The sequence below is a fragment of the Balaenoptera musculus genome, chromosome 19 (assembly GCF_009873245.2).
Source record: "Balaenoptera musculus isolate JJ_BM4_2016_0621 chromosome 19, mBalMus1.pri.v3, whole genome shotgun sequence".
NCBI lineage: Eukaryota > Metazoa > Chordata > Mammalia > Artiodactyla > Balaenopteridae > Balaenoptera > Balaenoptera musculus.
In genome coordinates this window covers 13930682-13942856 of record NC_045803.1, presented here as the reverse complement: position 1 = coordinate 13942856, position 12175 = coordinate 13930682, and the positions used below count along the sequence as shown (strand labels likewise).

Below are 12175 nucleotides of genomic sequence, written 5' to 3'. Positions count from 1 at the left end.
TGGATTTCTTTTATTTATCCTGTTTAAGGGTTATTCAGCTTCTTGAATTTGTAGGTTTATATAGTTTGCTAAGTATGGGATATTTTTAGCCATTATTTCTTCAAAAATTTTTTTCAGACCCAATTTCTTTATGTTTTTCTTCTGGAACTTCAATGATGTGAATATTAGATCATTTCTTATTGTCCCAAAGGTCCCTGAGGCTCCCTTTGTCCCAAAAGCTCCCTTTTAATTTCTAAAAATCTACTTCTCTTTTGTTTGGACTTCAGTCTATTTACTCTCTGTTGTGCAGAGTGGATAATTTCTATTGGTCTATTATCAAGATCATTGATTCTTCTCTCTCTCATCTTCATTCTTCTATTTACCGCTTCCAGTGAGTTTTATTTCAAGTATTGTATTTTTCAATTCAAAAATTTCCATTCAGTTCTTTATGTCTTCTGTTTCTTTGCTGAGACTTTCTATTTTTTAATTTGTTTCAAGAATGTTCATGATTGCTCCTTGAAGCATTTTTACAATAGTTACTTTAAAATTCTTGTCAAATAATTCTAATATCTGCATCATCTTGGTGTTGGTATCTACTTATTGGCTTTTCCCATTCTGTTTAAGATTTTCCTGATTCTTGAGATATCGAGTATAATGAATTACTTTCTTTTGTATCCTGGATATTTGGAGTATTATAATATGAGGCTCTAATTCCTCTCTTAAAATGTTACTGCCAGGGCAATAATCAGAGCTCTGTTTATACATTCCCAGTGCTGGTCACCTTGTACAGTGGCTGAATCACATTTTTGGAGTTTTGGATAATTTGTTTCATAGTAATTGTAACCAGATATGTATGTATGCATGTATGTATATATATGTGTGTGTGTGTGTATATATGTATATACCCATTTGTATATAAAAGGAGAGATTTTATATGTATGAATGTATGTGTGCATATATAATTATTTTGTTCTCTGGGCCACAGAGGCCTGGGAGCAGTAGAGTAAAAATGGCTGTGTAGAGTCCTTGGTGGGGTGGGGATTAGAGATAATAGACCCCAACCATAGTCTGGGGGTTCTGAGAGCTGGGCTGGATGTCCGAGATGTCTCATTCACATGGCTGGCAGTTGATGCTGAGTGAGGGTGGGAGCATGGTGGTCTCGGGTCATTCATCCTTTTCACATGGCAGCTGGCCTTCCCAAGAGAGAGATTCTCAAGAGAAACATGCAGGGACTTCCCTGGCGGTCCAGTGGTTAAGACTCTGTGTTTCCACTGCAGGGGGCATGGGTTTGATCCCTGGTTGGGGAATTAAGATCCCACATGCCCTGTGGTGTGGCAAAAAAAAAAAGAGAGAGAGAGAGAACCACACAGAAGCTGCCTAAGTCTTTTCTGACTTAGACCCAGAGCTCATGCAGCACCTATAGTTACACGTGAGCCACTAGGTTGTATGATAAGGCCACCCAAGATGGCTGTTCTCTTGCTCTCTGTACATCCCCTGCTTGACCAGTCCCTGCTTCACCTACACCCTACTCACATGACTGACTCTTCCTCTAAATCATAGAGCTTAATCAGTAAACACCTACAGACTTGCCTCCAGCCCCAGCTAGTAATTGTTCTAATCTTTAGATCAGAATGTCTCCACCAAGACAGCTTATCCGAGGGGTGGTGAGGGGCCATGCTCCTCTGCTGGTTTCCCTGGTAACCGGTGAGCCAACCTGACATCAGTTCCCCCCCTCTAACTGGTAACCTCTCTCCCAAACCCCCGTAGCAAATACTACTACCACCATGTCCTGCCCGCTGTCTGCCACACACGGTGGGGTGTCACTCCAAGACCTTGCTTCAGGAATGTAAGATCCCCCCATCCATTAAACCATTGATGTCTCTGTCACTGACTCTGGGCTCTTTCTTTGACCTTGAGGCTGGGCAGGTACAGGGCTTGCAGGCCTGCAAGGTACAGCCCAACAAAGGTCAACCCAGATTGAAGGGAAGGGGACAGACCCACTTCTCGGTAGGGAAAGGGTCAAAGCTTTTGAAGACATGTTTTGAAACTACTACAATCTGCTTTCTGGCCATAAAATATTTACATTCCTTCCACATGCAAAATTTACTCATCTCTCTCCTCAACCTCAAAAGTCTCATCTATGTTGCATCAGGCTCATAGTCAAAGCCTAGGACCTCATCATCTAAGTCAGAGCCAGGTGTTGAGGAGGCCACCCTATTGCAGGGATACAGGGTCTCTCGAGCACCTCCAAAGGGAGTGAAGCAGGTGCAACTATTTGGGAGAACAAGATGAGTATTTAGAACTGCACTGCCCATTATGGAAGCCACCAGCCACATATAGCAATTAGATTTAAATTAAGGGAAAAAGAGAAATTGAAAATTCAGTTCCTCCAACACACTAGCCAAATTTTAAGTACTCAACAGCCACATGTGGCTAGTAACTCCTGTATTGGACATTACAGATATAGAACCCTTCCATCATTGCAGAAAGTTCTACGGAATGGTGCTAACTAGACAATATAAGCACAGGTGTGCCCTGTGACTCAGAAATCTTACTCCTGAATAGGGATCAGGATTTAGTTTGGGATCTCCCAAAAGCATGCCCTGAGCAAAGGGTATAGGTAGTTTATCTGGGAGGTATCCCCAGAAAATACAAGTGAGTGGGAAACTTGGGACTGAAAGAGAAAAAAGCTGGGAGTTCCCTGGTGGCCTAGTGGTTGGGATTTGGTGCTGTCACTGCCATGGCCCCGGGTTCAATCCCTGGTCGGGGGCCTGAGATCCCACAAGCTGTGAGGCACAGCCCCCAATTTTTTTTTTAATTTTTTTTAAAGAAAGAGGGGAAAAGCCAATAAATGGTGCAGAGTGTGGACTAGAGTGAGGCAAGTGAGGCACCTAGGGCGCTTACCTGAACCTGAGCGGGGCTGGCTCCTTAAATTTTGCACCCTAGACACCTTGCTTCCTCACCCTAGTCCCAGCCCCGAAAGGGTGACCACTGTGAACAATTAGAGCTCATTGGTACCCAGGACCCTCTAAGGAGTTGAGAAATCATGTAGAACATACCTCAGAATTGACTCACTGAGGAAAAGGGAAGCAAAAGTATTTAATCACAAACTCCTGACCCTCACTGGTTGAAGACTGCCCCTGGGGAATTAATCCTGGCACTTCCAATCTGTTCTGCATGCCCACAGGAGAAAGACCTCAGAGGGAGAAGCAGAAAGATACGGGCACATGAGGTGGGAAGCTGGCAGCGCGTGTGGGAACCAGACGTACAAGTGAGAGAGAAAATGAGTTGAAGCAATATGGTGGGGGCACCCCCCTGGGGCTACAGCAGCCTAGAAAACCTCCCGCAGAGAGGATGTGTGTGAGCCTTATGGTGATAGGGAGCTGGAGGCAACCTAAATGTCCGTCACTGGAGGAATAAATAAGTGAAGGAGTGCTGTGGGCACACCATGGAATACAACACAGCAGTTAGAACCAGAGAGCTTGGGGGCTCCCTGGGCTCCCCTGGTGGCGCAGTGGTTGGGAATCCACCTGCCAATGCAGGGGACACGGGTTCGAGCCCTGGTCCGGGAAGATCCCACAAGCCGCGGAGCAACTAAGCCTGTGAGCCACAACTACTGAGCCTGCGTGCTGCAACTACTGAAGCCCGCGAGCCTAGAGCCCATGCTTCGCAACAAGAAAAGCCACCGCAGTGAGAAGCCCGCGCACTGCAATGGAGAGTAGCCCCCGTTCGCCACAACCAGAGAAAGCCCGCGCGCAGCAACGAAGACCCAACGCAGCCAGAAATTAAATAAATAAATAAATTTATTAAAAAAAAAAAAAAGAAACAGAGAGCTTGATGTACACCACTACATGGAGACACCTCAGAAACATACTGTTATGTTTAAAAAAAGAGGGGGAAGAAACAGAACAAGATTTATAGCCCAATCCCATTTATGTAAATTGGAGACATATACACACACAAAATCACAAAGTATAAAGATATATCTTCGCAGCTATGTATCAAGTGCATTAAAGTGGGTGTCTGTGAAGGGGAGGGATGGGATAGGGATTGGGTATGAGGCTGGGGGTAAAACCTTAGGGGGTCTTTCATGGGCCAATTGTGATTCTATATTATGATCCGAAGAGTATGATTAGTATCTTTCTGCACCTAAGGGCCAAGAAAAAAATACAGAAATGAAAAATATGAAGTGCCGGTACATCAGAGCAATTCCCTTCTCGCTACACAATGATTATCACCTCAGGGGACGATGATAACAAAGCAACCAGACTCTGCCTGCCTTCTGGAAGCCCTCCTCACTGCCTTCTTTCCAGGCAGCCCCTCCAGTACCCAGCACGTGCTCTTGCCCCGCAAACGAGGAACTTCCTAGCCTTTCATGCTACCCAGAGGGAGAGAAAGGAAAGCTGGACGTCTGTGAGTCCCAGAGGTTCCCACCTTCTGCTGTGGCTGTACACAGAATAGGGAGTAATTGCGTGGGATTCCATTCAAACCCCAGCTCTGCCATTAAACACCAGTGGGACCTTAGGTTAAGTCACTTTACCCTCCTGTGCCCTAGTTCCTTCACTGGTAAAATGGGGGGTGATCATAAAAATAACTACTCACGGGAATGTTCGGAGCCTAATGTGAATGAGTTCGTGGAACATGCTTAAACCAGTGGAGGAAGCTCCCTCTCTGCTTCTCCAGCAGCCCCGCCCACACACACCCCGCCCCAGCCCCTGCCCTGCTGTGACAGCTTCCCATTTCTCTTCCCGCCTCAGCCGCAGTCAGGGGCTCCCCAACATCCCAGGGTTTCCTAAACCAGGTTCAGGAACTTCTCAGGCTCCCTCCTGGGATTTCAGTTTCTCTTTCCTTCTGGGCGTAGCTCTGAGCTCACCTGGCCCCAATACCTGTCAACTCACCTGGCTTAGCAGCTGGCCCCATCCATTCATGCCTTTTAAAGTCAAAGCCCTCAGCCAGGGTTGCACATTTAGCCTGGCTAAAAAGCACAGCTGGGGAAGCAGTTTGCGATTTGGCCATGGCTGCAGACTTGATGCTAGTTCTGGTGACGACAATGGGGCTGGGCTTGGCTAGAGCATGTCCTGTCCCCACCACAACCAGGAAGGGCTGCGGCATTGGCATGTTCAAATCTCTGCTGCCAAGTGAGCTGGTGGCCTTCAAGAAAGCCAAGGATGGGAATTCCCTGGCAGTCCAGTGGTTAGGGCTCCACGCTCTCACTGCCGGGTCCAGGTTCGATCCCTGGTCAGGGAACCAAGATCCCACAAGCCGCGGGGCACGGCCAAAAAAAAAGCCAAAGATGCCTTCATAAGTCCCTGTTGTGGGCTAACCTCTACCCCTTCTACCATAGCCAAGCTGCTGCCCTGCTACTGTTGGCCTAACCTCTATCCTCCAGCTACATGGGCTAGCCTCTAGCTTTTCGGCTATGACTAACATCTATTCTCTCTGCTGTGGATTAAACTCAAGCCCTCCTGCTAGACCTTCATCCTTGCTGCTAGTCTCTGTCCCTCCCGCTGTGGGTTGAACTTGCCCTTGCTCTCTGAGAAGTGTCGCTCTTGCAGAAAGACTGGAACTGCAGCTCCCGCCTCTTCCCCAGGACCCGGGACCTGAAGCAGCTGCAGGTGAGTTGGGAGAGTCAGGCCCGCCTGCCCTCACCTGCCCGCCCCGCTGCTCCGGCTCTGCAGGTGGCCCCTCATGTCCTTTATCTCACCTGTGCTTCCCTCCCTCTGGTCTCTCCTCATCTCTCCTGGGCCTCTGTGCCTCCCCAACTGCTCCCTTGACCCTGTCCCTCCCCTGGGTTCCTTTTTATCATCCCTCTGCCTGTCCTCACTTCCCTGTCTCCCCCACCTGTCCCTCTCACCTGCACTCTCACCTTGTTCCTTCTCACTCCTCTCTTCTTTTCTCTCCCGGCTCTGTCCCCAGCCTGTGCCCCTTGCCCTGCCCACCTTGTCACCATCTACTCTCAACACTGATTCCCTCTTCCCCTCTCACCTGCCCTCCTGGCCGCTCTCACCTCTGTCCCTTGTCATCTTCCTCCGCTGATCTTTTCCCAGCAAACGTTCCTCCTTCCTCCACCCTCCTCACCTGTGCAGCCAACTGTCCCATGCTCACCTACCTCCCAAACTGCTCTCTTCTCACCCGTTCCCATCCCCGTCTCTTCAGACCTCTGTGACCTCCCCCATGAGTCACTTTTCATTTGTCCCCATTTCACTTTTTTACCTGTTGCCTCACTCTTCTCTTCCCTTATCATTCTGCCTCACCTGCATCCCCTTCATCTGCCTCCTTCCTCATGTGTTCCCCTCTCCTGTCTCCCTCTTACCTGTCCCATCACCTGTCCCCCTCATATGTCTCCTATCACCTGCCCTCCTCCCCTGTTCTCCCTACCTGTCCCCACTTAACTGGGCCTTCTTGCCTATCCTTCCTCACCTTTCCACCTCACCTGTTCTCTCTCACCTCTCCTCAGGTGTAGGAGCACGCCACAGCCTTGGAGGCGGAGCTGGCCCTGACACTGAAGGGTCCTGGGGACGGTGGCTAATTCATCCTTGGACCACATCCTGGACCAGCCACTTCACACACTGCACCACATCCACTCCAAATTCCAGGCCTGTGTGAGTGCTCAGGGCACCGGGGCCATATCTGTGGTTTTGGGCGGATGAGACCTCACCGCTCTGTCCCAAGCCCTGTCTCACACACCACCTTCCTCTGTTCTCAGGTCCAGGCTCAGCCCACAGCAGGCTCCAGGCCCCAGGAGCTGCTTCCAGTACTGGCTGCATCGGCTCCAGGAGGCCCCAGAGAAGGTGAGTGACCCAGGAAGAGGGTGGATGCCTGGGCCCTGGGCAAGGAGGAGGCTGACGCCCGGGCAACGGGGAACCACCTTCTCATCTCTTGAAACAGGAGTTTCAAGATGGCCTCAAGGCCTCTGTCACATTCATCCTCTTCCACCTCCTCACTTGGGACCTGAATTGTGCTGCCAGAGGAGACCTGTGCATCTGCGAACTGGGACCTACCCCAGCCCATCTGGGAGCCCAGACCTTATTTATGCACTAACCCCAGCCCTGCCTTAAGTTATTTCTTCTCACCCCTGCAGCCCTGACTCAGACCTGAAAGAAATGTTTCTTTTTCTACTTTTATATAATATGCAGAAATAAACAGTAAGCAATTGGAATCTTCTGTGATAAGTGAATCTTTGAGTGTGTGTGTGTGTGTGTGTGTGACTGTGGGTCTGTGACTGAGTGTGGATGTCTGCGTAGTGCAGGCAAAATTGATGACAGGTTGCATATATTTGCGTGTGCCTGACTTCTGTGAATGTGTATGTATATGCATCCAAGTGAGTATCTGCCCGAACCTGAGTCCAACTGAAGATGTATAACAGCATATTCATGCCCACGTGTGTGTAAGTGTGTGTGTACTTATGCACATGTTTATATATCTCTCCCTGTCTGTGTGAACTGTATATCTCTCTTTTCCATATGTACCTAGGACAGATGGAAGTCTGTATCAGTCAGGATGCTTTATCCTATAATGTGTCAGAAACCCAACTCAAATGGATAGAACAAAAATGAATTTATTATGTCACAGTAAAAAGTGCATTGGGGGGCTTCCCTGGTGGCGCAGTGGTTGAGAGTCTGCCTGCCAATGCAGGGGACACGGGTTCGAGCCCTGGTCTGGGAAGATCCCACATGCCGTGGAGCAACTGGGCCCATGAGCCACAGTTACTGAGCCTGCGCGTCTGGAGCCTGTGCTCCGCAACAAGAGAGGCCGCGATAATGAGAGGCCCACGCACCACGATGAAGAGTGGCCCCCACTCGCCGCAACTAGAGAAAGCCCTCGCACAGAAACGAAGACGCAACACAGCCATAAATTAATTAATTTTTTTTTTTTTAAAGTGCATTGGCAGGGCAGTTCCAAAACTCATTCATTCATTCATTCAACAATGTCATTGGGGAACCAGGTTCTTTCCATTTCTGTTGACTGATTCTTACTCTGGCTACCTCACGGTCTCAAGATGGCAGCCATGGCTCCAGCTTTCACACAAACAATATCCTCCAAGTCATAACAAACACCCCAAACTTAGTGGAGTAAAACAACAACTATCTTATTATGCTCACAGATTCTGTGGGTCACGAAATTGGACAAGGCCCAGTGTGGATCACTTGCCTCTGCAGTTTGGAGTGGCCATGAGACTAAAGGGCTTCTTAAGTGAGTTAATTTATGTAAAGAATTGAAAACAATTCTTGGCACAGGTTAAGCCCCATATATGTGTTTATTGCTGTCATTTTTATTATTTTGGGATTTTTTTCTTCCCTAACACAAAGAAAACTCTTGCATTTGTTCCCTTCCTTCCTGCTTAGTTCATTGGTATAAGGATGAGAGACCTGGAGCTGTGATGGCCAATGAGGCAGCAACCCTAGAATATGAAACTATTCTTCTAAGGAAGGTGGAACAAAATAGTAGGAGAATGGGTCATTGGTGATATCAATAAGCTGTTGCATTAACAGCTCCAAACTCCCAACTCCAGACATATTAAATGAGATAACCAAATATCCTGAGTCACGTTAATTGGGTTTTGTTTCTTCAGCCAAATGTATCCTCAAAAATCCATCTCTGTATGCCCAGCAAAGAACCCAGAGGAAGAAACCAATTATTTGATAATAAAAATTTGAATCATGTAGGACATGTCTGAGTTCAAGCATATACCCCTTTTCAGTATGAGTGCTGTAATTGAAACAAGGTTGCAAACCTCTGCTTGGAGATGCCAAGGCCTAACAAAGAAATTTTGAACTGGATATATTTCGGTTTGCCTGCCCAGCGTCCATTTCACCTGGTAAAGCTTCTCAATTTTCCTTTGGGGCATGACCCCCCTTTCCCATTCCCTCATTGGTTGGACATAAGACTCAGGTGTGCCCAGAGCACTCCATCTCCAGAGTAAAGTGACCAGTCTTCCCTTGCCTCCCTCATGACAGCCTTTGCATAAGCTGTGCCCTCTGCTTGGGACATGTCCCCACTACTCTCCCACCACTACCACGTCTTCATCTAATTTCCATTCATTCCCTATGTCTCAGTAATATCACTTCCTCCACCAAAAATCCTTCTGAGTGGAGCACTGGGGTTTCTATTGCTTTTATATGCCCAATAAGTTTTCCCATCCTACTTTTCCAGTGACTATTTAAGTTCAACCATATGAAATTGCCAATGTTCTGCCATTTCTAACCTACAAAACTGGCAATTTCATATGGTTCAACTTAAAATTTTTAGCACCTCCCCCTTCCCCAGGCCAAACGATCTGGACATGTGACCCCAACCTGGCCAGTCAAAGCATTCCATTCCTTTGGATATCACAATCAATGCAGGGGTGGCAAGTGTCCCCAGTCAGGCCAATCAGAGCCCTTCCCTGGGATTTTTTTTTCATTTAGGACTGGAGGAGATTTTGCCATTTTACCTCTGGGCTATGGTGCTAGAAGGATTGAGTCTGTGTCTGTAAATAAATGGCCATTTTCCCTACTACATGCAGTTGAAGGGGATAGATCTGAGCTGAGACAAGCGGAGAAGAGAAATGAATGGGAAGACTGTCATGATGGAGTTGAGTCTGGGTTCCAGTCTCTAAGGCCAAGTTCCTGGTAGCTTTACCCTTGATTGTCTCCTTCCTAGCTACATGAACCAACAAATGCACACTTTTTACACCTAATCCAGTTAAGCTGACTTCCTGTCACTTGCTACCAAGACTCAAATACACTTCCCTGAACTTCCAGGCAGGGTAAGGCAGCTCTTCTGGGCTCTGATAGGCTTTATGTTTCTCCCATCGCAGCCCTATTGCCATCTGTCTGCCTGAGCTCCAAGAGGGCAGGAACTGGAGCTGTCTTGGTCAATCGGTCACTGTTGACCAATTGGTCACTGCTGGGTCTCCAGTGCCCATCACAGGGCCAGGGCACAGAGCAGATGTTCCAATACTCCCCTCTCTCACCTAATGTACCTGTTCTTGGGTTTAAAGCTCTTAATTTTCGGAAAAAACAAAAACAAGCATGTCATTGGCATTGATAAATACTTCTCTGTTAAATGAAAGACCTGAAGTTACAGGGGAAGGAAGGTGATGGCTGTCATCCAGAGGGCTGAACCAGGGACCATGTGGGCTCCAAATATGCCAATGGCTGGATGCCAAGTTCTGAGGTGGCAGTTCCTGATTTTGTTTTGAAGACAGGCACACCCTGCTCAAAGCTGGATTCTCCATGGAAATCAGGCCATATACTGCCCCAGCTGAAAACACGCCACTGGCTTCCCACAGCTCTGAGAATAAAATCTTTACTCTTGACCACAGCCCACAAGGCTCTGCAGAACCTGCTCCCTGCTTGCCTTTCCCACTTGCTCTCCTCTCACTCTCCCCCTTATTCCAGTCCAGACACGCTATACCTCCAACACACCAAGCACACTCCTGCCTCAGGGGCTTTGCACATGCTGTACTCTTTGCCAGGAATGCTCTTCCCTGGCTCTTCCCACAATGGATTTCTTCAGCTCCAACATCACCTTCCTTGACCTTCTAACCTAAAGTAAGCCTCTCAGTCATCCCATCCCATCATCCTGTTTTCATTCTCAACGTGACACTTATTCACTACCAGACACTCATTATTTACTTGCTTGATTACTGTCTCCTGCCTCTAGAATATACGCTCCATGGGGCAGGGGTTTCTCGTTTTGTCTATTTTGTTCACTGTTGTATCCCCTGCGCAGGGCCAGGTACACAGTACATGCTCAAGAAACCTTTATCAGGTGGATTAGAGACAATATAGTCAGATGGTTAGGTGTGCAGGATTTGGAGGCAGTAAACTTTCCAATCATGGATGGCTCTGCCGTTTACTGCCTGCATGATCTTGGGCAAGTCCTTACCTCTCTGAACTTCAGTTTCCTTATCTAAAAAAAGAGGGTACACGAGGCCTCTCGCCTTCTGAGATGGCCCACACTCTGTCTGTGGAGTGTGTTTCTCTCTAAGTAAATCCACTTCTTACCTATCCAAAAATAAATAAATAAATAAGAGGGTGCACACACCGCACACATCTGTTGCAGAGTATAGATGTAATCATGCTTACTGTCTGAGTAAACCCATTTTGTGAGTGCGATGTGCCAGGGGCTGAGCTGCACACTCTCTATTCATGCATCAGGGAGGGTTTGTGAGCACAGTGCCTGGTGTGTGGGAAGCCCTCAGTACCCAGGAGTCGTGATGACTGAGATAGATAAGTGTGGCTAGGCCACTGGGTGATTCTGGCCTGTGATTCTCTGGTGTCTCTGTCCTTGCTGCCTCCCACCTTGTCTGCCCAGATCCATTCCCCTCCCTCCTGCTCTGTTTCTATTTCTGTCTTTCTCTCCTCCTCCCCAGCCCTCAGGAGGCCCCTGGCTGGCATGAGGCCTTCTTCCTTCTTCCCCAGGATCGGGAAAGTTTTCACTGCAGGGCCCACCCGCCGAAACAACTTCCCTTCCCCAGCCACAGCTCACACCCTCACCTGAGAAACTCCCCTCCCCACACCAAGCCCTGCGCCCTAAGCAGACCCCTTCTCTACCTAAGAGCCCTCAGATTCCAGACAGCATGACCAATGAGCCCTTTCCCTCGTCCCCTCCCCCACCAGGCTGGCTTTGGATACCCATGCTCAGCTAACTAAGGTCCTTGGGGCCACTCCCCAGCCTCCAGACACAGACATCAGAGGCTACATTTGGTAGTGGTGAGGAACAGATACTGAGGTCAAACTGCCAGCTCTCCAATTTCTTCACCAGGGGAGCCTCGGGCACGTGACTTCACTGCTCTTGGGTGCAGATTCCAGTCTGTAAAATGGGGCCAAATGCATCTGCCTCCAACAGCCGTCCGACCCTGAAGAGATGAGCTGTGCTTAGCACAATGCCTGTGTGTAGAATGAACACTTCCTAGCTGCTCAGCACTAAAGACTCAGAAGCCTGCCTGCCTTTTTAAATCCCAATTTTGCCACCTTCTGGTTATGTGACCTGGGACACGTTACTTTACTTCTGGGCCTCAATTTACTCATCTATAAAATGGGATAATGGTACTGATGTCCTAGGGCTGTTGTGAGGATTAAACGAATTAAGTGCTTGGCACACAGCAAGCACTCACTAAACCTTAGCTATTGTTTGTGCCGTTTGGGGTTTGGTTTGGTTTTTGACATATTATTCCCCACCGCTAAGTCTCTCAGAGGGTAGGAAACTG

General features: G+C 48.2%; 1 pseudogene; it reads left to right on the top strand.

Annotated features, from left to right (window-relative positions):
• Nucleotides 1-4774: 4774 nt before the first annotated feature.
• LOC118885453 lies at nucleotides 4775-7020 on the top strand (annotated as a pseudogene).
• Nucleotides 7021-12175: the final 5155 nt, after the last annotated feature.